Source organism: Molothrus ater, chromosome 5 (assembly GCF_012460135.2).
Source record: "Molothrus ater isolate BHLD 08-10-18 breed brown headed cowbird chromosome 5, BPBGC_Mater_1.1, whole genome shotgun sequence".
Taxonomy (NCBI): Eukaryota; Metazoa; Chordata; class Aves; order Passeriformes; family Icteridae; genus Molothrus; species Molothrus ater.
The window spans coordinates 52261759-52286148 of NC_050482.2; the positions used below are offsets into that span (position 1 = coordinate 52261759).

General features: G+C 38.5%; 1 protein-coding gene across 2 annotated transcripts in view; it reads left to right on the forward strand.

Moving 5' to 3' along the window:
* Window positions 1–24390, forward strand: part of LARGE1 (LARGE xylosyl- and glucuronyltransferase 1) — a 279977-nt gene that overhangs the window by 14523 nt on the left and 241064 nt on the right. Inside the window, exon 1 of one of the 2 annotated variants that reach the window (XM_036401467.2) lies at window positions 4769–4787. The exons of the other annotated variant lie outside the window; for it this stretch is intronic. The gene's annotated coding sequence lies outside the window, so the exon portion shown is untranslated. Of the gene's footprint in view, window positions 1–4768; window positions 4788–24390 lie in introns of those variants that run through there. 2 annotated transcript variants of the gene reach the window in all.

Consider the following 24390-nt stretch of genomic DNA (forward strand, 5'->3'; position numbering starts at 1 on the left):
TAGTCAGCAACTGCCTTGCTGAAAAGTACCATAGTTTTGAAGCAGGAATTTAGGACTGAAGATTTCCAACCAATTTCTTTCTTCCTCATCGTTACAAGAATAGTGGCTTAGTAGTCAGGAAGAAGAGCATTCTGGTTTTATAAATAGTATTCAAGTTTTCCTGTATTAGTAGATTATAACAGCATGCTTGTATTTCTTCTTCACCTCCTCACTGGCACTCTCACTTCTGATTTTGCTTCTAGTTTTTGTACCCCAACTTTCACTATACTGCTTCATGTTTTTACTGATCAGGTTTTGATTCACATTTTGGATCACATGTGTGTATGTGTCTGTAGGAAAGAGGGCTTGCCTTGAGACCGAGTTTTCACTTTCTTACTGGGGGGAAAAAAAAGAGGTTGATGGTAATATAAGTGTTTGGGATGTTTTTATTTATGTATTCTGAAAAGTATTCTTAAAAATTGAGAAGTGTATGTGTCTGTAGTGATGTCTGTAATTTTAACGAGGTGAGGTGGTATGATGACCTGTATAAGGTTTGTAGGCTACTTGGTGAAATCTTTTAATTGTCTGCTTAGGGTTGCACAGAGCATTGATTTCTCATTGTATCTGGAGTTCCAGGTTAAAATCTGAATTTGTGTGCTGTATAATTCCAGCATATTTTCTTAAGTCTTCATTTTGACTCAGACTGTGAGAAGTTTACACACTGTGTGTAATGAATATTCTAAATTTGTCAATGACAGTGGTGGTCTTGTTTGAGAGGTGATTACTCCCTTGCTGCATCCCCAAATGTGTGGTGGCTGCCGATTGCTGTTCTTGCCTGTTTAGTCTACAGATACATATTTCCCTGGTTTAGCCACTTGTTTCCCTTACCTTTGGATTTTGTGAGCATCTTTTAAACAAGCATAGTTTCTTCATTAGATGTTTGCACCATGGTGAGCAGAAGAGCCGTGGGTCTTTGGTGGTGCCTGGCAACCACAGTCTGTGGTGCTGAGCATGGTGCTCTGTAATTGAAGCATACGCATTTGGACACGACTGGCAGAGCTCATTAAAAGCACACTGCTAAATCAAGCTTACTGAGTGTACCTTTAAATCTTACCCCAGACTCTATCTTAACCTGTGAGAGGGTTTTTTCTGTTTGCCATTCATAACTATAGGGGACTGTGGCCTTCAGATAGCAATGGTAGTAACAGCTACAATATGGAAACAGAGATGGAGGTACTAAAAGCAAAGAGGGACAGTGCAAAAACCAGCCTGTAATCCTCTGGGATAATGGCCTTAAGCCACATATCCCTGTGATTTATGCACTTGCTTTATTTGTTATCTTGTACAGAAAGCTTTGTCACTGAAGAGATTTGATAATAGCCTGTTCACAATGATTGTAGTCTCTTGAATTCATGTAATAAACCAAATAATTTTGGACCACTTATGGGTTTAGTCATCCTTGCCTGTATGCATTTCACCTCTGATTTCACTTTCAATAGCTTAGATCAAGCTAGATAAGGACTTTCTGCTCACTTAGCTCTGTTCCATGGTGGAACTACATAGAAATGTCTTCCATTTTGTGCTTTGATATATTGGAACTTTAGTAAGATACACATGTACTGTACTTGCAAGTATGTGTTATGTGTAGTTAGCATATGTGAATATAGGTTGGTAAAACTTGCAACTTGATGTATTTTGACAAATATTGCAACCACTAAAGGCCTATATTAAGATAAGCAATCAAAAGCAGAAGAAAAAAAATGAAAAATTTCTTTACTTTCCAACTTTACTGCAGCTGCAGTTTTACAGTACTAAATGATGCATTAGTAGAATCTATAGGGAATGGAAGTGAGTTTCAGATCTTAGACACTCAGCTTATTCCAAGAGATGCACACTCAAGTAGCTGAGGAAAATGTATGTGGAAGAAAGGTTACATGCTGGAGCAGGGAATCCCGAGATTGTAGTGCTGTTTTTGAGGTGGGAAATCTGTCTGAGAGGAATTTTTCTAGGAAGGAATTTATTCTGGAAAGAAGTACAAATGACGCTTTTACCTTGCTTTTTCTCTGACTGTGCATCTTCTCACTACATTAAAACATTGCCTTTGTTTTTAATCCATAACCTTGTGATGAAAAAGGTTGTTCTAGTGTTAGTCTTTTATGTCCTCTAAACTGAGTTGGCTTCCCTGCTGTGACTTCAATAATGCATCATTTCCTAAGTTCAGAGGATTTGATGTGTTTAGGGTGAATTTGTGACTTGCTGTTAGATGGTTAAAAGGAAAATAGCTGTAATGGGTAGGATGCAAAGCTGCTTCCCCAGCTTCTCTCCCATCCCACCCACTACCATGCAGAGGCATCTGTCTCTCATCTCCTCTTTGCCTTGTGCTGTGTGCAAGTGCATTTAGACAAAGATTTTATGAGCAGAAATCTTTGAAAAACCTCTGAGACAAGCTAGCAGTGGTGAGAAAGGCAAGTACTTCTGCCTTACTAGATAGCTACTTGTGCAATAGAGGGTGATGCTATGGCAAATAAAAATATTTCTGTAGTAAATGTTACTACAGCAAATGAACCTGTCTTCTCTAGCTCTACTGAAATACAGCATCTCTCTGCTTGTAACTGTTACAACTTTAAGAACAATGCAGGAAATTTTGGCTGCTATCCCTCATATAGGTTAGAAGATGCTTTTCTTTCTCTGTTGTTTCATGAATGTGTTCTGTCTTTTGAACTATCTGAATGCCATGTAAAGGAGGATGTTTTCCATGTAAAGGAGTTGAAGATTTTAACTGTGTGGTGCTTTCTTTTTAAAATGGCATACTTTTTATATTTGCAGATGGAAATGATGACTGAAATATTTTCCGTATCCTGAAGAAAGACTGATGGTGGGCAGACATTCATAGTAATCTTAGGGGTTGTTTTCTATATGTGCAGGATACATGTATTGCTTTATTATTTGGAACATGTGTGTCTGGGTGCTTTCAGCTTGGGAGCATAAAGGTGTGTAAACCCCTACTTTTACTTTTTTTATGTGAACTTGCTGCAGTGATTTTAATTGTTACTTGCTGATATGAGGAGGTTTTTTAGATAACACACCTGGAAAGAATGAAATAGTATGTTCTCAAAACACCCCCAAATCTTTTGCAAGTAATGCTGCAGAGAATGGCAGCAGTGTCAAACTAAATACTTTTTCTTGTTCCTCACTGTGTGTCTCTTTGCACTGATATGCCAGAAGTTCATTACTACTCTATTTGCATTTGGAATCAGCTCTTTGCTTGCTTGTACTGTTGCACCTTGAGTTGGAAAGAGGTATTACGTAAATTCAATCACACTTAAAAGCAATCCAGCAAAAGAAAATCAGAGCAATAAAACTCATCCTTTTTTAGCTACCTGAGATATTTATTTTTTGTGAGTACTTTGTCAGCTCCTTGTGGAGGTACTTTCTGCATGGGAATGCCCTATTCAGTGTGTTCCAGTCACTCACAATGGGCAGTAGGGCTTCTAGCCACAAAACTCCAGTGGTATCAAAAGTAGTCCAAGTAGACTCAAAGCCCAAATATTTATGTATCTGGCTAGGAAGTGTCACTTTCAGATTTAAAGGACTTGATTTTAAACTCCCTGTAAATTTGAATAAAATGCCTCTGTAAATTTGAATACTCCCTGTAAATTTGAATAAAATAGCTCTGCCTTGCTTCACTGACAGGCTTATGAGATTCTTTAGGGTACAGATGATTTCTGTAAGAGGAAACCTTTTCATCCTACCTGGGGAGAACATTTTGTGGACTTCTCCAATGTGCTGTAGTAGTAGTTTGGCTTAACTGACTTCATGCTTCTATGTTAAAAAAAAGAAGAAAGTTGTATAAAGGTTTGGCCATAAACATGTGATTTGACTCTGATTGTTTGAGGAGAAGAGATAGGTAGGCTTCCTAATTTATTTAGGATTTTTATTCTTTGCATATGCACTTACTGTTGTGTTGCTGTAAGATGCAATTTTGCTTTTATTAATGTATTTTGATACAGGGTTTGTATTCAATTTTATTTCAATTTGATCCAGTTCTGGTTTTCTGCTCCTATAGTTGTAATATTGACACTGACTGTTATCCAGGATCTATTTCACTGTATATTGTCCAATTTGAAAGCAACAACATGACAATAAATTGTGTAGTGTTTTGTTTTCCCCCTAGGGGTAGTTTCAGAGATTTGCAGGACTATGAAATAGTAGGGGAAAGCATCTGGAAGGTAAGACTTTCCAGATGGACATCCTGTTGAGATATAATAGGGGACATTCTTGGTATTTTTGTTTTGTTTCATTGTTTAGGAGTGTAGGGTGCTCTGCATTTCTTAGTCCTTTCATTTCTAATGTTTTTCTTTTTTCTGTTTTTTTTGGGGGGGTGTGTTTTCCATAATGAGATGTTTGCTAATGCCAGAAAAATCAATCTGATTATCTGGCCTGATGATTCAGGCTGTAGAATTCCAACAGCTATTCCCCATTACAGGAATTTGGAGTCCATAAATAAAGGTTAAGCTAAATCTAATGCTGACTTTTTCATCTTTTAAGATTTTGAGTCAAAGAAGGTCTCACATTTTATGGTTTGATCACTGATGGTTTTGTCTTGTGTTATCAGTTGTGTTTCCTGTTTTTTTTCCCCAGGTATTTCTGTAGGAAGCCAATTGAGCAGTATTGGCTAGAAGCACAGACGATTCAGAAAACAGTGCACAAATGCCAAGCTGACCTAGAGAAACTACTAAAAGGGTATTAATCTGATAAAAAACTGTGGAAGCTCAAAAGATTGGAGGGACAGCTGTACCTGTTCTGAGGTTAGTGGTAGAAAACACTGAATGGCACAAATGATCATGATTTTTCAAAGAAGCTTAAGAATATGGCAGCACATTTTATTAGTAGCTCTTGGAATAAAATAGGTCAGTTGGAATGAGAAAAGACTTCACATTTCTCAACAAAACAAAAGATAACTATATCCAGCAGATATTGGGAGAATGGGAGCCAGCTAAAGTTTCAAATTAACTTCTCTAGCAAGATTAAATGCTGCATGGTACATGAAATTCCTCTTTCCCACCACCCTTCTAAAATTCCTTTTTGCTTTCTGGCTGGCCCAAGACTTAGTATTACCAGTAAAAGAACATTATCATCCCACATGATGACTTAAAATTGAAGAAAAAGCACAGTTAATGTTTCAGTAAGAGTTCTTAAAATCCATTTATTGAGATTTAAATGAACCTGTCCTGTATCTAGAAAGAAGCAAATTCCTTTTCCCTGTAAGGCTTACCCTTTATTCTCTAATCCAAGCATTAGCCTGGTATTTTTCTGAAAAAAGTAAAAATCAATAACTGACTTGGACATTCTGCTCCCTTTATAACCACATAGTCTACTGTTATTCTCCTGCATTAGAGCATTAAGTTGCAACACAGGTCCTTTTCTGGTTACAATAGAAAATCCTTTATAATTTGAGTTTTCCTCAAAAAAAACTTCCTTTATAATGTGAGTTTTCTCAGATGCTTTGTGATAATTGGTCACTTTGTATGGATTTTTAGTATGGTTGCCTGAGTAATCTTTATAAGAGCGTGAGAGAAATGAGAGGAGGAGAAGAAAAAGGAAGGCTACAAGACTGGCTAAATCCCAAAGCAACTCAAACTTAAATGTTCTGTTATTGGGGTAGGCATCTGACAAGAGCCACCCCCAGCTGATATCTGGGGAGAGTGTGATCAGCTTTCAGCCATCCCTGAAATTCACTGTGGAAGCAGAGGTCACAGTCAGTATCAGGTTCAAAAGATCAGTACTATTCTCTGTTACCCTCAAGAGGTTTATTAGTAGGTAAAACTTCACTAAGGCACATTTGTGTGCAATTCCCTTCAGCTCCACATCAACTACATCTTAGCACTGTTTAAAAAATTCAGAGTGGATTAAAAACCACACAAGTTCCTCCCTGAGCTTTTCATTCAAAGGTCTGTTAAGGAAATATTTTCTCTTTCTGTCCTGGGAGCGCACACGTGACTTTGGGTTGTATTTGTGAGATGTTTTTCCTAGGAATGACAGTGGATCTCTAATGGAGAATTTTTTCTTCAAAATTGATCTCCTTTTGCTCTAAATAATTGCACTGCTCATGTTCTAAAAATATGTGTTTAGTTTCATCTGCATGTGAAAAATACTGAGCTGATTTATGCTTCATGTTTAAAACTTCAGAGGGCTGATGAAGAAATAAGTTTGTTTCATAGGTGGAGGTAACTCCTGGACCAAGCCAGAATTACTCTTTGACATGTATTTTCTACTCATATGTTGTGTGCTAGAGCCATTCCATTTATTACCTTCTGTTGCAAGAGGTGGTTCACTAACTTACAGAACAAGGATTGCTTTGCATCTTTCCATTAAATTTGCAAACACAAACAGGGAGCAGGGTGGATTAGTTGCTTCTCCTTAAAAGCTTCACATTTCACATTAAAAGAAGCTGAGAACCTCAGTGTCTGCAAATACTGAATTTTTTCTTTTTTTTTTTTTTTTTTGTCCTTCTTTTCACCTCATAGAGGCTTAAAAATATTTACTTAGTCTAGACTTGGGAATTCAAGAACAGACTGCTGCATTAGCATGTTTGGCCATGTTTTGCTTTCTTTTGCCAAGAATTGTTTTTGTATCTATTAATTGGAGCTGTCGCTGTCCATGCCAAAGTAACAGCAATTTTTACATGCAGAACCAGCATAACAATTGGTAATTAGCCACAAGTTCAGCATCCCACTCCCTGGTGTATTGGTAAAGGTTCACAACTAAAGTACTGCCTTCATCTCATGGATTCTGTTTGTCTCTAGTTGGTATTAGAAGCCAGGGATAGTTCATGACAGTAGTTCCCTTGTAAGTGAGTGTTAGAACCAAGTTAATAAGCACCATAGTTTAAAGAAGGGTGGTCTGTTGGGGTGACACTGGCCTGGACACCGAGTGTGTAAATATTCCTTATGTTCCTACATGGGAACTTGTAAAGGATTCTTGTAAAACACAAAAGAAAGGGTATGTTTAGTTAATGGTGCATTTCTCAGCTACTGATAATAAAAGTTTCATAAAGTTGATAGCTGTGCTGTCAAATTTCAGGCTGTAAATTTTATGATCCTGCTTGAATGACTGAGATGTTGTCCTCTTGGATAAACTGTCCTTACTAATTTACACAAAATACCAGGACTACTGCAGGGGGAAAAGCAAGAGTTTGCAGATTTATTTTCATGCCCAGTGGAGGACAAAATGAAGTGATATTGTCTTCCTACTCCTCAGATTATATTATTTTGAAATCATAGCCAGACTGCCTTTATGATGATTTCAGGCTCTTTAAAACCTGAGATCCCTCTATCAAGTCTGGTCTCATTGCACATCAAGAAAGTGGTAGATAACAGCACCATTAGACATACTTGACCACTGCTGGCATACAAGTAGAGATTTGTAAAAGAAATACTAACATTTTATGAGTTTGATATGAGTGGTAATGTGTGTGTGCAGAAGCGCTATCTGGCCCAAGCAAAGCAGTTAAAAGCATGGAAACAATCCATTTCCTTGTGTACTGTTGTCTTGAGATTGGCTTTGGAAGCTCTTGCTGATTTCATCAGAAAATAAAATTCTTTTCCTTTTACAGACATTTAAGTTTTCTTTGTTTTCTTGATCTTTGTAATCAATCCAGCTGTTGGTGAACTCTTGACAATACATAGTATGCAAGCCAAAAGTCTGGCGGACAGGGCCTTGCTCTGTTGAACATCTTCCTTTTGTACATTTTGTTTGTGTCACTCAAGATGTTTAACTAATCTTTGGACTCTTTGTACTTTCAGTCACTGTCATATGTGGCCATTCTTGAGGGTGACGCATCTGTGTAAAGTCCTCAAGAGCCTTTCTAGAATTTTGTGCTTTTATCCTACGTTGGTTGGGGAAAATATTTTTGTTTGGACTTTTTGGCTCTTGAGTATGTTACTGTACACTTGCAATCCCTTTTTTCATCATCTTGTCAGGTGTTCTAAAGGTTGTGGCTCCTACTGGTGTGGAATAAAGGCAAAATCAGTGCTCCTTCAGATGGCTAGTGCACAGCAGATACCCATGAATGTATATTTTATTCCTGACTGGGACCTGCCAGGTCCTCTGCTGGGACCTGGAGGCAGAAGCAGAGGTGGGTTTGGGGGACTCTATGAGACACTCCCTTGCAATTGGGCTGTGAACTGACAGTAGGCAGGAAAACTGCTGTGTTCTGCCAAGCTGGAATAGAGATTTGGAAGAAATTGTTTCCATTTTCTGACCAAATTACAATTAATTATGGTAATTTTGCCTGGAAGTGACTGATGCTGGGATCAATGTGAGGTGGCCATGTTCTCATCTGAGAGAAAAAGCTGTTTCCTTGTAGGCTGGAGGTTGTAGAAAAGGTTTCTGATGGCACGTGTGTTTGACTTGTATTTCTTAGAAATTTCTACCTTTCCAGAACACGGTACCCATTGCTGTAGAAAGTAAGGGTTTTTTTTGCTAAATGTCTTTATACTTTGCAGTAGTTTCAGCATGTTCTTTCTCAAAATTTTTGTAGTTTATTCCTTTGGAAATGCAGACACAGATGATGGAGAATAAACCTATAGCAATTATTCTTTCTTGTAGGCATTGCAAGAAAAGGCCCTGGTTGGGCCATGGGGCTAAAAGCAGCTCCAGGATCTCTACTCCCTCACATTTCATGTTATGTTACTTACCCATCTGCATGTTAAAAGAGAAAGTGTGTGCTTCTCAGCTTGTTTCTCTCCAGATTTCCACACAGGGGACACTACTTCAGAGATAATCTGGGTCAATGTTATGGACACCTGAGATCCCAAGTTTATGGCTGACAGTGTGTGCCAGAAATATGCTCTACTGCTAAAAACTGCTGTTGAAAAAAACAAACCAGTGTCAAGCTATGTGAGAGGAAAAATCAGTTAAATGAAAGAGGGTAATCAGTGTTGAAATTTCTTGGATGTTATTCTCTCTTTTTTCAGGGGTTTTAAAAATTAGTATGTACTGAAATTTATACAAAATTGAGAGAAAAATGACATTACCCCTGGAGTGTTTATGCTGAGTTTAGAATGCTTAAATTCTCTTCTTTTTTTTTAATATTTTGGTTCCACTAAAGGAAGAATAATGGAACAATAAACATTGGTATTTGGGAATCCAGTAGCAATAGAGGTACTGCATGTTAACTGTTGAACTGTCAAGTTGCTCAAAAATGTGTCACATTAAAAAACGTGAAAGACTAAAAAATCAAAACCAAAGCACTTTAAGACATGTCAGAATTAAAGTTGCCTGTGTGCCTGCTGGTTAAACATGTTGTGCAGGCATTTCCTGGAGGAGATTGTGAGCAGATATTTTACCTTACAATATGATTTGACTTGACATCTTGGAACTTTAATGAGCATATTGTTCTAAAGAACATTTCCACCCAATCAATTTCTGTGGTACTTCACAGTCAGAAATTAAATTTTCTATTTTACAGGCTGAAATATTTTGTTTGGGGCATTTGGGTGGCTGTTACTCTAATCCATGTTTTTTCCTATAGCACCTGAAAGGTTGGCATGTTGATTGATCTCACTGGTTGGACTGCACATTGTGCGAGAAGTGGTCATACAAATACTTGTTGCTCAGTGGTTCAGGACAGAAAATGTATGAAGCTCAATCAGCAGTGATGAAATTATACAAGTGATCTCCTTTTGCCAGATTTAAAATTGCAAAGCATGGTGTAAGAATGTGAACAAACTCAGAGGGTGGGGAGACAGGTAGCATTGAAAACCCCTGGGATTTTTGGCAGAGCTAGAAATGAATGGAAACAGGACCTTGTGTTAATGGTTGTGTTTATTTTCCAACCTGAGTTACCACGTATGCTCTCTAATATTGGATAAGCAAGCCTTTATTCCTGTCTTTTGCAGAAAAAAAGTTATTATATTTGTTACACTTTCTCCTCTTTCATACAGTTTTCAAAACGGTTTAAATACAGAATTGAAATACAGGCTGGTCCTGACTAATCACTCCAGACTCATGCCTCTTTGTGGGTCTGTTATAGCAGGAGAATTTCTCTTTCTGCTTGTTATCCTGAACCACTTAAATGAAATGTAAGTGTGCAGAATATATTACTAACACTGGGAAGAGCTGAGTAACCATCATGGTAGTTTGTACATACCATTTTCTTTTCTTCTGTGAGAGATTCATAAACCTTGTTCCCTATAGATTGAAGTGATGGGATTTTTGGGGATAGTGGTGATGTGTCAGTGGGAAGAGAAGTAGTGGAAGTGGTAAAATGAAAGGCAAGAAGCTCTTTAAGAAGGGCTGAGGTTTGTCATTGTCTTGATTTATAGGGCTGCAGTGAAGAGCTGAGCTGTTCTGCAGTATTCAATGCACTGTAACATTTGAGTTCTGCTGGAGGAGGCATAGTTAGCAGTGGAGTGCATTTAGAGAGAAAAAGTTGAGTTCCACTTGGTCCCTATATTCATGCCTTACAAAAATATGAATGTAAATGCTTTCAAGTCCCACTTTCAAAATCATTTTTCCATGTAAAAAATTGTCTAGATTTTTTGGGGGGGGGGCAGAAGTCTGGGATGATATCTATTACTCTAGAGATATGTTTGAAGATTTTGTTCATAATTAAAGACTAAAAAGCTGAAGTGCACAGGTTGGAAAAAGTAGGCCCTGCAGATCTACAAGAACTCAAGTTCTTTGGGGTCTGTATATCAGAGGTTTCTGTCAGCTGTGCCAGGATCTTAAGTGTATGATACCAAAAAGAGGACTTTGCCAGCATTTGTACTTTTCCCATTCATAAGAATCAGTAGGCATCATGCAATCTTTATTTTTTTTCCTGGGCAGTCTTAACTGGAATTATTTGCAGCTTTTGACAGCATTTCTCGTAATAAGAGAAAGCACCAAAAGGTTTTAACTTTACTTCCTGGAGCAGGGAGGAGTGCTCCTTTCATCTCCAGCAGGCTGGTAAGGAATTAGTGTCATCATTCCTGCCAGTTTGCCCATTTACTGGTGGGTGATAACTTTGTTCAGTGAATAATGAACACTCTAAGTTGTGGGGTTTTTTTACTGCCCCTAACTCTCTCAGTGGACAGCTGCCAGCTTCATCTATCCTTAAAGTAAGCCAAGAGAATATGTAAGCTTTAAAATCAGCCTCTATGTAAGTGCTGGAAAAGAAGCTTTTTTCCTTAAAATAAGAAGTACAAAAGCGCATAGAGTTGTAAAAACAAAAAGTACTGGTAATAAACTTATTTTAGAGGATGACAAAATTCTTATTGTCTGAAACCCAAATACTGCCACACTGACAATATGAAATTTAGTCTGACTTGACTGAGTTTCATTATCTATCTCTTCTTCAGAGATGAGCAGAAAACAAGAAATGGATTTCTAAGGTACTTAAAGTCTTCTTAATTTGCCTTATGTTAATAAATTTCTTTGGAACAGATAACTCAACCTGATCATTTTAGTTAGAGAGACGTGTCAGTAGTAACGCTAATTCTTTTAAGCCCTTATTACTTCCTGAATATAAACAGAGCAATGCTGTTTGTAAAAAGAAAAAAAAATGAGAGAGAGAGAGAGAGGGAAAGAAACTATATACCACAGTTTTGTATTGTATTTTAATATATTTACTATTTCCACTGTCCTTCCTGAAAGCTGGATTTCATGGCATGGGGGACATATGTACCCTTGTATTGTATTTTAATATATTTACATTTCCACTGTCCTTCCTGAAAGCTGGATTTCATGGCATGGGGGACATATGTACCCTTTATTATCTCAAAGATTCAGTGCAGTGTCTTTACCAGTGGTGGAATTTCAGAATCCTAAATCCTGGCACTTAATCCTAAGTGGCTGGTTAGAGTTAGTGCCTCTAACCAGCCACTGCGTTTAGCTAAGTTCTTGTACTTTGATTATTTTCTCTTTTAGAAATACATGTCCAGTGGTGTATATAATGCCATCTTAAACAGTTTTCAGAGTAGAACAAAAATAGAAGGCAAAAAGTATTTTAGAGTAGCAAGTTGTCTACAGGCTCCTTTATTGTTCCTAAGCATTATGTCTAGATTGATACAACTTTATCTACCAAGCTGTATGGATCTTCATCAATCTGGTGAAACTCCTGCAAGAGCTTCCCTAAAACTCTCTAGTCTTCCCTTCCTTCTGCAGTGCCATTTTGAAGTTGTCATGGAAATGTTGATTGTCTTGTACTCCCAGGTCTCTAGATGTCCAACAGCAATCTTAAGACTCCCTTAATGTTTTTTGTGGATTTGTCAAATAATTTGGGTTGGAAGGAACATTAGGAAATCATCTAGTTCTAGTCTCTTGCTCATGATTCAACTTAGATTAAACAAGTCAGATCAGCTTTTTTGCTGATTAACTATTAAGACAGTATTAGACTTAAGGAACATTTTTACAGCAAAATCCCTACATATGCCTAAAACACATTTTATAGATGTTTTACTTTTCCTTGGTTGTACTTTATGAGCCTCTTAATTTTCTCTCCTTTCAAGCAGTACTTTCCTGAGTGTTCTGTTTGTAGCAATGGAAATTCATCCTTTTGCCTAATGACTTCTGTTAAGTTGCAGGCAGCTGGAACCATGGCTGCCTTTCTCTGCCAGTGTGGCAAAACACTGGGAGGAGAGACTCAGTGTGGAGAATGAAACAGAGAAAGGAGACATGAGATATGGAACTTGTGTTCGGTGTCATTGCAGTGTGTTAGGGTGCCTTTTCAAAATGTGTTTGGGAGAATCACACTCAATGGTGTTTGCTGGCAGTGTGCAAAGAGCCTGTAAGATTAGAGTTGGACATGCAGCACCACAGCTTGAAGAGGGTAACTCCAGCAGTGAGGGAAAGGGAAGTACTACCAGCTATGGGACACCTGGCCATTCTCTAAGAAGATGTTTTTTTTGTTGTTGTTGGGGAATGAAAGTTACTAACAATTTTAAGTGTCTAGGAGCAAGTTGGCCTGATCTCTTAGTCTACTTAGGTTTTTCAGTACTGCTGCCTGTTTTATGAGCACTAAAACTTGGTTGTGCTTTAGAGGAAACTAAGCAAGATGTTGTACTATTTCAGTTACTAGACAAAACAAACTAGCCAGTGTTCATGGGAAAGAAACTGCTTCCACAGGGGCTTAAAAGGAAAAACAAGGAACTTGTCTTATCTTGTGTACCATTGAAGTGATGTTTGTCAGTGAAATAGTTTCAGAATTTGATCAACCAAGCTGAAGGGAAATTATTACCTGTATATACATAGCATTCTGTGAAGCTTTATAGTAAAGCAAACATAACAGAAATAATTGCTAGTCTTGGAGCAGTATGTGACACCTAAAGGGAAGGTTTAGCTGGTATTGTATGTATGATTCATAGCAGGAGCAAAAGATAGGAAATGAAGGCGGTAGTTCTGGGAAGCTTTCTGATATATATGGATTCCAAAAGTAGTGTTCCATTTGTTTAAACAAAAAAGAAAAAAAACAGTGTTTTTTTCCTCTGTTGGAGATGCTATACAACCTCCCTTTTCTCAGGGGCCAGGTGACATGAAATATTGATGCAATGGGAGATACTTGTGTAGCATTTTTGACGGAGTACCATGGGGTAGGTCCTTTTATCCCTTTTATGGCTGATGTGAGTTCTGAAATTCTGTTCTATAGCCAGCCAAGTTGAGCTCCCTTAGGAAGTGGAAACTTCATCAAGTACTGGTGGTCATTCTGTTAAATACTCTAATTCAGGAGATAAAAAGGGGAGCTGGAGTTTGTGGAAGGAGGCCTGTGTCTGATTTTGAGAAGACGAAGTTAGGTTGCTTCAAAAAGAAGAAATAATCCCTCACACCCCTTTCTGTTGTCTCAGGCTGCCTTTTTTGCTCCAGGGAGTGACAGTCCTACAGCAGGGCTTTGAGTATTATTGCAACCCTATGATATATGTAGATATGTATGTAGATGAAAATCTAAGATTTGCAGAAGGCAATAAATCTTGTGTCCATTTGCCTTGCAGAGTTTCTGATCCACAGGTGGTGAGTGGGTGAGTGTATTTGTTACTGGCAGAGCCTGTTGATTCTATAATATACAATTGTTTTAAAGAAAGTGATATTGTAATCCAACCTTCTAGAATGTTTCCCAGTACTAAAAGTTTTTAAAGAAATGCACTTAGTTTAGGTTGGAGATTTTGCCAAGATTGGTTTCCCTGTCTGGGAGTTGGCATGGTTATAGCTGTTATTAGATACTCATTTTACTGATGGTGCAATACATTGGTCTTTCCATCACTGAAATTATTTATCCTGATCCCTTTATGTGAAATATTTTGATCTGCCTTTCTATCTTGCCTTGTCTTACCAGTTCATGATGTAACCTTTTTTATTCAGATCAAAGACAACTTTCTGGAGCTTTTATTTTTAGATATTTATATATATGTATTTATTAGTATTTTCATATTCAGTGCTAAATTAATTTTGGGAATGTGCAGTGATCCTTGTTTTCAGGATGAGCTGTTATTCTTCCCTCCTTCCTCACACCTCCACTATGTATGACTTGTGAGTAAGCTTCCATTTCTGCCCTCTCATCTTTGAAGCTGGCAACCTTATCTTTTCTTTGTCCTATGCAAATGTACATAACTGCAGTCTGCCTGTGCTGTAGAAGCTGTTTACCATAACTTCTTTCAGGGGAAATTATTTATAAAGATGGTATATAATGCCAAAGAATTGTCTCATAAACCAGAATATCCTATCTTGTATTCCTATCAAATATGATTGTCTGCAGATAATCAGACAGTCACATATTGCAATTCTTTTTCATTAACATGAAGATTTTGTGTTTATTCCTTGCTGCAGGAGGGCATCAGAGTATTTGAAGTGATAAAACTTAACTCTGTGCTGTCCAGACAGAAATGGTTAGGAATTATTTTAGTATGTTGTTTTACCATGCCATAGGTGTCAAAAGCAAGGGGTATTTGATCTTTTGACCTGTGATATCTTGGTTAGCTTTATAATTTAGTCACATGAGTAGACACAGTAGGCAGCAAGTAGATTGGGTCATTCTGAGCTACTCCTAGAAGAGGAAAACCTAATCTGTAATTCTACGTAATTTAGGATTTGAGAGGTGCCTAGGAAAATGGTGTTTCGTACCTGTGCCTGGGTGTTTCGTACCTCAGAATACTTATGTGCCTTTGTAAATAGTCTTATATTGTGGTCTTGGCTACTCTGCTGTGCTACTATTCCTTATCCTACTGTAAAAAGGAGGTTTTAGATTAATTTTATTTTGGTCTAAGAGTTCACTTGAGCTTACTGTCCAGTTTGTACAGGCAGTATTGATATGGAGGTTTGTTACAGAATTTTCTTTTGATAGAGGTTTATTCCACATTAATATGACTATTAATTCTTTGTTAGTGAATCCAAGTTATCCCATACTGATCTTTTCCCTTCTTTTCCTCAAAAGCATGCCTTCATTATAGAAGGGCTGGAGACTGCTGGGGAGAAGAGAGGAATTTGGTCTTTTTCTGATAATACTCTGAAAGTCTGAATTCAGTGGAACAGAAAGAGCAGGAAGAAATAAAAATGCCTTTCCTCAGCCACAGATGAATTTTCGAAGAACAACTGTTGTGCGTAGGAATTGAGGGATGCACCCTTAATAATGTGTCCCTTCTGGAGATGTATGTAAATGCCATGTTTTTAGTAGACTGTTAATAGGAGAATGGTACTAGGACTGTTAAGATTTTCGGGGAGTTTTCAGCCTACATTTTATGCATTACTCAAAACCTTTACTGTGCTGGTTGTGAGGCACTGGGACAGGTTGCCCAGAGAAGCAACCTGCCCAGCTCTGAGCAACCTGGTGTAGTGGAAGGTGTCCCTGACCATGGCAGGGGAGTGGAACCAGACGTCATCTTCAAGGTCCCTTCCAACCCAGACTCTCTCATGATTCTGTGATCTCCAACAGGTATGTCTTAACAGAAGCTCCAAAACTGGTTTAGATGGGGAGGATCCTTTTGGAAGAATGGTGATATATGATATATATTCTTAAATAAGTCAAATTCAAATGTGTCTTCTTGTGCAGCGGAAATTTTTGCAGGTCTGAGTTTCTTTGCCCTGTGTGGAAGGCCTGCATTTCATACATGGGAGATCTGTGTTTAAACTGAGGAGATACCTTTGCTTCTCTCACTGACTGCTTAAGCCATGACCTGACAGTAGTAGACAGGGAGTGCCTGAACCCAGCTCCTTTCTTCAGGGGAGTGCTAAAGCAGTAATGACAGCTAAGTCAGCAAGTGCAGTCAGTGCTCCAGATAGGACCTTTCATGCCTAAGCTAATGCTGTCACTGATGTTGTCTTAGGTTCTTGTTGAAACATCTTCACTGAAGATACAGGCCTCAGACAGTAGGCTTACTCCCAGTGGCTTTCAGAAGGAATTTAATTCCTGATTTATATCTGTGCGTTTGAAAATCCCCCCCCCTTCAATCTTAGAAGTTCAGTGCTTCATCAATGAAGTTTTTCTAAACTATTGAGTTTAATTAAAAAAACATGATAAATCACTAAAACAGACGTTCTTTAAGACAATGAAGGAGGATAATGAATAATCAAATAGGCATCCGTCATTCTGGTAGTTGGAAATAAGGTATTCCTTGTCCTTTTATTACCATAGTGGAAGAAAAATCCAAGTTGTTGGAAGGGCAGTTTGGTTAAATCCACATTCTTGCCCTCTGCTCCTCTGTAATTGGCATTGCATACGAGTCTCAAAGCCATAGGTATATTTGAGAGAAATACAGGGTTCATTTGTCACCTAGACTCCATATTGTGAGGCTTGAAATCTCTCTGAGAAAAAAGATTCAGCTGGAGGTGTCACTGTGGTGCAGTGCCTTTAATTATGTGCATATCCTCACAAGCTCACATACATCTATAAATAGATAAAACTGAAGTATGTACAGTCTTTCACATCCAAGTCAACATGCGAGGACATAATTTGACTCTTCTGACTTTATATGGAAGTTGCTGGGCAGAGCCAGGGAATCTGAAACCCATGTAAGTAATTGCATGTGTGAAATTATGCAAAGCTATGGCAGATAAAAGCCACTGTTAGGAGGTGTGATCACAGCTTCTGCGAATAAACACATCCCAGATTTAGTGAGTGTAGGAACAAGCAGAGGGTGGTCTGCAGGTTTCATCAGCGATGGCACTGACTAGTCCAGGGCACCTGATTGTTGTGTACTTGGCCACTGAAACCTGAATGTGCATGTACCCAGTGCATGTCAGATGTGTTCTACAGGCATGTTACATCTGTTTGTTCAGGACAGATGTTGCAACCCACAGGGAGATTTTTGGGTGCATTTTTTTTCTTCTGGAAGAAGAGAGCCTTACTGGTATATTCTAGCTAAGCACAGTGACTGATTGTTACTTGTATGACCAGGTGACCCACCAAGTGGATGAGGGAAAGCCTGTGGATGTATTCTGCTTGGACTTTGATACCGTCTCCTACAGCATTTTGGAGAAGCTGGCGGTCCATAGCTTAGGCAAATATGCTCTTCCCTGGGTTGAAAACTGGATGGCCAGGCCTAGAGAGTGGGGATGGATGATGTCACATCCACTTGGCTTCCGGTCACTCATGGGTTCCCCAGAGCTCAGTATTGGGTCCAGTCCTGCTCAATATCTTTATCAGAGATCTGGATGAGGGGATCGAGTGTGCTCTCACCAGATGCACAGATGACACTAAGTTGGGCAGGAGTGTTGATCTGCTGGGGGCTGGAAGGCTTTGCAGAGGGATCTGGACAGGCTGGATACATGGGCCAAGGACTAATAGTATGAGGTTCAATAAGGCCAAGTTCTTGGTCCTGTACTCTGAGCAATCTGCTCTACTTGACGGTGTCTCTGCCCACAGCAGGGGGGTTGGAACTGGATGATTTTCAAGGTACCATTTCAATCCAAACCAGTCTATGATCACAACCACTTCAGGGAGTGCTACAAGCTGGAGGAAGAGTGGCTGGAAAGCAGCCCAGATAGAAAAGGACCTGGGAGTGCTGGTCAACAGTAGCTGAAAACTAGTCAGGTGTGCTCGGGTGGCCAGTGGCATCCTGGCCTGTATCAGCTGTAGTGTAGCCAGGAGAACCAGAGCAGTGATTTCCCTCCTGACCTAAGTAGTGGGGAGGCTGCACCTCCAATTCTTTGTTCAGTTCTGGTTCCCTCACTGCAAAGAGGACACTGAGGTGATGGAGTGTGTGCAGAGAAGGGCAGTGGCGCTGGGGGAGGGTTTGGAGCATGAGTTATATGAGAGGCAGCTGAGGGAGCTGGAGGTGTTTAGTCTGGAGAAGAGCAGGCTCAGGGGTGACCTTATTGCTTTACAGCTGCCTGAAAGGCTGTATCCAGGTGAGGATTGGCCTTTTTTCCCCGGCAGCCAGTGACAAGAGGAAATGGCCTCCAAATGGCACCAGGGAAGGTTCAGTTTGGAAATCAGAAAGAATTTCTTCACTGAAAGGCTGTCAAGCAGTGGAACAGGCTGCCCAGGGAAGTAGTGTAGTCACAATCTCTGGAAGTGTTCAAGAAACAACTGAACGTGGGACTTAGTAGCATGGTAATGTCTGGTCAGAGCTTGAACTTGATGATCTTGAAGGTCTTTTCCAGCTCTAATGATTCTGTGATTCTATGATGTGAATTTTGCTCTTATTCCATGAGTTCCAATTCCATGTCCTGAAGCAGTGAGCAGTAAAGGATAAGCAATCTTTGAGCTGAGGCTTCTGTAAAAATTTTATGTGTGAAGTCAAGGATTGCACACATGGTGACTCTGGAAAACAGAGCTGTATTGTTAAACATGTCACTTCTTAAGAAGTTAGTTTAACTTGATTAAATCTATTCTGTGGGTACTTTCCTTTTCCAGTTGAATTGTTTCAAGCCAAGCAGAGCTTGTGATTCTGAGCAAGCATGTTCACACAGTCCCTAAATGTAGTCCAGTTAATCTACTCAAATTCCACGTGTGTAGTTAACACGAATTGATTGATTTTTCTCAATGTCCCCAGGTAGACAAACCAGTCTCACTGACTTTTATCTGTTTACTGCTAGCACTGATTTCTGAAAGCCTGTCTAACTCATACTGAGGAAAGTCAGTGTTTCTTCTGTGCTCTGTACCAACTTTTGTCCACAGAAGTTAACCAAGTGAAAATGAGTTACCCTTTATCTTCTTACAGCTGTCAGTTTTATCTTTAATGTGATGCTCAGCTGAATATCAAATTTGCTCCTATGCTCACTGACCTTTCCTCATCAGCTTACCAGGATAAAGATGGGTGGTGAAGGGCAAAATGGAAGATGCAAAGTAAAAATAACTCCAAAGTAAATGCACCTGTTGAGTAACAATCTCCTCAATGAATTTTATGTAAGTGCAGGCACATGCTTTAATGATAAACAACATGTGAGATGAATGTGAATGTGAGAGAATCTTTGAAGCATAAAGAGAAACAAAATCATATTTGTATTTACAGAAGTATGATTTGCAGCCCACTCAATACCTGATTGCTCTGGGACTGAAGACCTCCGATATGGAAGTAGGGGGTAAGAGCAGCCCAGGCTATTTTTGCAAATACTGCATTGTGTTTTTTACTGTTAGGCTTCTTCTATTCCCAATATGGGCTTTTTCTTCTGTGGTAGTTCTAAACTTCATGCTTCATTCTATACTTCACCAAGTCATCTTTGCAGTTGTTTCTTAAACTGACAACTGGTTTTATTTTTCAATATAAAATGTAAAGAATATTATTTCATGAGGTCAGAACAGAAATTTAGAATCGGAATTGCATAAAATTGTTAAATGTGCATCCATTTATACTAAGTTTTCTAAAATAACAGTGATGAGATGCTCAAAGCCAGAACTTTGCAGCGATGAATGTTGATTGTATAGAATTGACAAGAGAACCATGACCAGTGGCAGAAGCATGTAATTGACACTGTCCTTACTGGGCTTCATTTGTAATGTCTTTTCAATAGTGTAAAATTTCCTCACTCATTTCAGCTCATGTTGTGTCTTTTCACCATTCATTTGACTGTGTTGCTGTCCCCTAATGGTTTTATCAGAAATGGAACTTAATGTGGCATACAATGTGTTGATGTTTGTTTCTTTTATTTGCACGTGATAATCACCAACTATCTCAGCAAAGATCTGGTAATAGTTTCTTAGCTGCAGCTGCAGAGGAAGTAAAAAAATAAATGTATTTGCATGTGTCCTATGTAAACGGGCTTTTTGAAAAAATCATTTCTCAGCATCTTTTACAACGTATGAGAATTATTTTATCTTAGAAGCAGATTTCTCAAGACTGGAAAATTTTTCCTGTTGCCACTTCTTTACAGCTATTATTTGTGCCATTTAGAAGGCAGTATTTTAACCGGTGCTTGCTATATTAATTGTGAAAGGGAAAACGTCATCAGTGACTGCCATAACAAGCAGTGCTATCAAATAAAGGCACCTGAGAAAGTTCCCAGTACTGCAGATTTGGAGCAGAATGAGTTAGACTTGCTGTAATTGAAGCACTGTGCACGCTTTAATTGTCATCTTGGTTAGATTAGTGGTGGAAATGTAATAATTTTGGTAGTTAAGAAAATAAATGCTTATAGTACAGTGTTTTCCTGAGGCAGATGCTGTTCTTTGAGCTATTTCATGGTGTGAATTTTAGGTAAGGTTAGTAGAGGGTGCTACAGCAAGGCAGCTGGTGAATTGATACAAATCCTATCCTCCATATACTGCTAATTGAACTTAGAGTCTCAGTGCCTTGCATTCCTCTAAGGACTACATTCTCTTCATCCTGCTGATATAGTAGTATTGAAACTGCCTTGCTGTGGAGCTTGTTTTCTCACATGTAGATGTTGATATCTGGCTTTAGTCAGAATTTGATACGTCCTTTGAAAGGTTAGTATTGCTGTTGAAAGCATAACAGAATACATCAACTTTTAGGTATTCTAAAAATAAGTACATTATTGAATCAGACACGGTTATATATATAGTAATACATACAATATATACTATAAAACCATGGTGATCTCAAGGTAGCTTGTGGAAACTTTATTAGAGTTTCTCTGACTCTTTTTGTTGAGGCAAAGTGTCTCAAAGCAAAATCCCATTTAAGCAGTGGTGTTCTATGTGCCTCTCACCTTATTTTTAGACTTGGCTCTCCTGAAAATAGAAAGGGAAAGAGGGAATGAACAAAAAAGCCCCTCAAAATAGTAATAGCAGAGATTATTTCTCAGCTTCCCCAATTATAAGCAGTTTGTGGACAGGTGGTTACTGTTCTCTGTCTAACACAGATAGATGAAGTTAGCAATCAAAAGCAGTTGTGATTATATGTTGTCACCTTTTTCTCTTGGTGCTACTCTAAATGTTATTTATATTATTGCAGTCACAGATTGTTTTGGATCATTAGGGCCACAGTAAATGCTTAATTTTACTACCAGTCTTTTAGCTGTGATACACATTTTGAAACCTGCAGGTCATAACAGTCAGAAATCCCAACCAAAAATCTGTGCCCTGTGCCTCTGTAAACATGTTATGAGAACAGTCCTTCTTGGAAAAGTTAATGACCTAACAAAAAGGAAAGTTGGACATAGGGTTAGGGGAAAGCTAGTGTTATCTCATGGTGTAAATGGGAAATGCAAACAACTGTAATATGATCAAATTGTGTAGGTCTTGATCCAGAGTTATAGGTAGAACTCTTGCCTCTTAAGTCACAGCCCATTGTATTTTTCTAGAAAATCATAATTGTTTTTGATCTTAATCTGTCAGTTAAGAAATTTAATGAGGAGTTTCTGTGCCACTGAAAACTGCACTGAAGTGTAACTGTAAACTCTATGGAAGATCAAAGCAGAGGAGGAAGTGCTATTTTTCAGCTCTTTTATTTGAATTCATTGCCTGATCATCATAAGAATTTCTATACTTCAGTGCCCAAATCTGTGCTTTTTCACTTACCTGGTCAAGGAAGCATTTCTATACTCATCGTTGTCCTGTATAAATACCAGGTCAAACAGTCATGGTTTAAACCTTATAGTGTTACATTTGAAATTACTTTTATCTTTTTTGTCAGTAATTCCTCCTGATTGATTACACATTTCTGTCTGTTTTAAAGCCATGTACTAACTTGTCTATATAAATACATCCCATTAGAAATGGCTTTAAAAGTTCTGAATTATGATTGTTGCCATAGCAATACTCAGTTAAAGATTCGTAGAATGGGTTTTTATTTTCTTCCTGCCATAGGGGAATTCAAAAAGTAGATTCTAAATCTATTTCATATACAGGGGCTTCAGTAGTACTGTGTGCAGAGGAGATTGCTGGGAGGAAGGGAAGAGTTGTCCAGAGTTTAAATCTGTTTCTGGAGCACTGATGGTGTCTGCAGTGATGGGAAGGCTTATGGTATGTGGTCCTATCTATTTGGGTTTCAGGGGACCTTGTCTTAAAGCTGATATGAAAAAAAGCACCTACAGAAGAAATCAGGGTTCTTTGCCCGTTCTTGTTTTCCCACCTAAAATATGATGTGCATTTGTATTTCTTTCTTTGGAGTTCAAGAATTTGAAATGGTGTCATTCTTCTGTGGTTTGCAATTGTAGGCTGGGCAAAAACTAGGAAAATCAATATTTTGTCTGTATCTATTGATAACAGAAGTGAAAAATAGTGTAATATCTGTGTTTACATTTTCCAATCAAAAAAGAAAAAAAATAAATAAAAGCTTGAAGAAATACTACTATAATCCACAGTGGCCTTGCTTCTGTTCAAGCAGAGTATCTTTTTTCCCTTCTTTAATTGAAAAAAAAAACCCTCGACTTCCGTTGTTCTAGGAAATTCTGCTCAAGGTTTTGTTATGTTGCATTTATTTAAAGGGTTATTGGGAGTTGGGGGAAATTATTCAATGCTGCACTTCATGGAAGTTCCCCAGCTGCTATCAGAATCCATGTGCAAACTGAGAAATGAGATCAGTCCTTGCAGCACACTCATGTAATTTTTAAAATCAGAAGGTTGCTAAAGAAAAACGTAGCATTTTAAAATAGATTCTTCTTATTTACATATGGGTTTTTGAGCTGTTATTGTTCAATTCTTCAAGCTCTTAAAGCTCTTGTGATTTGGAAGAAGAAAAACAAATATCAGGCAACTTGTAGTAATTGCAAGAGCTGCAACACTGAGATAACAAAATATTCAGAATGCAATCCCTCTTCACTGAGGCCCTAATTCTGTAAGTACATGAACCATGCTTCACTTCAGTAAATCAAGCAATGCTGTAGAGAGTGGACAATTCTTGATGTTGAAGTTAAGCATCTGAAAAGATGTTGCCAGGATGAAAGCTGTAGCTTTCTTGGTTTCAAGGGCTTTTGGGTGTTTCTTTAAGGTACTGACAATTTAGTTTACTCTGAACTCATAGGAGACCTATTGTCATTTAAGTACATGAGGTCCAATAATTGGCTTGTTTGTAGAAAGTCCAGGAGAACTGTTAAACAATAATTTTACTACAGAATGTGTAAATCTAGAGGAGGAAATGTGAATGGGAGATGTTGCAAACTGCAGACAAGTCCTGATGCTGATCTCTTCTCTGCTCACCAGTGACAGGACCCCAGGGTACAGCAAGAAGCCAGGTCAGGAGAGATTTTGGAAAAGACATTAGGAAAAGGTTCTTCCAATGTTTCGGTTGTGGAATGGGCTCCCCAGGGAAGTGGTCACAGCAGCAAGCCTGACAGACTTCTAGAGGCATTTGAATAAGGCTCTCAGGCACATGGTGTGACTCATGGGGCTACCCTGGGCAGAGCTGAAAGCTGGACTTGATGATCCTTATGGATCCCTTCCAGCTCAAGATGTTCTGTGATTTAGTTTTCTTGAGCTTGGAGGTTAGCCAGGGTAAAACACAGAAAAATTGCAGGTGGGATCTCCATACTCAGGCTGTGTTTTTCCTGGTTCACATGTAACTAGGAATTCTTTTCAGATTCCTAAATTCATCAATTGAAACCAAAGCTCTCATCCTACTACAAACTGCATGGGTGATTCCACATTAGAGGAAGGGTATTCCATGTACCTGTCTCTCTCTGCCTTGAGTTGAACAAGAATCTGGTTTGCTACAGAATAATTTTCCCCATCACCTAAGAATGCAAACATAATGTTTCCTGCAAGTCTACAGTAATCATGATGAGCAGAAGAGTGAAATATTTCCTTTTACAGTGTTACTGTCAGTTCCAGAATTACATATCATAAACCTGCTTTCCCTCCAAAAAGCAGTTATGAGATTCGAACCCATGGAAATAAGTACTGGGCCTTTATTATTTAAGTACTTCATCTTTTATAATTTTATTTTTCTCTGCTGTAGTTAAAACTGAAAGTTACTTCTTAATAAAAGTGTAGCTCTTCATTCAGTGATTTTGTTCAGAGTCTGTGTGATTGCTGGAGACTGGGGGTCAGGGTTAAAACTCTCCATCACCTAGAAGACTTGGCATAATAGAAATGCTTCT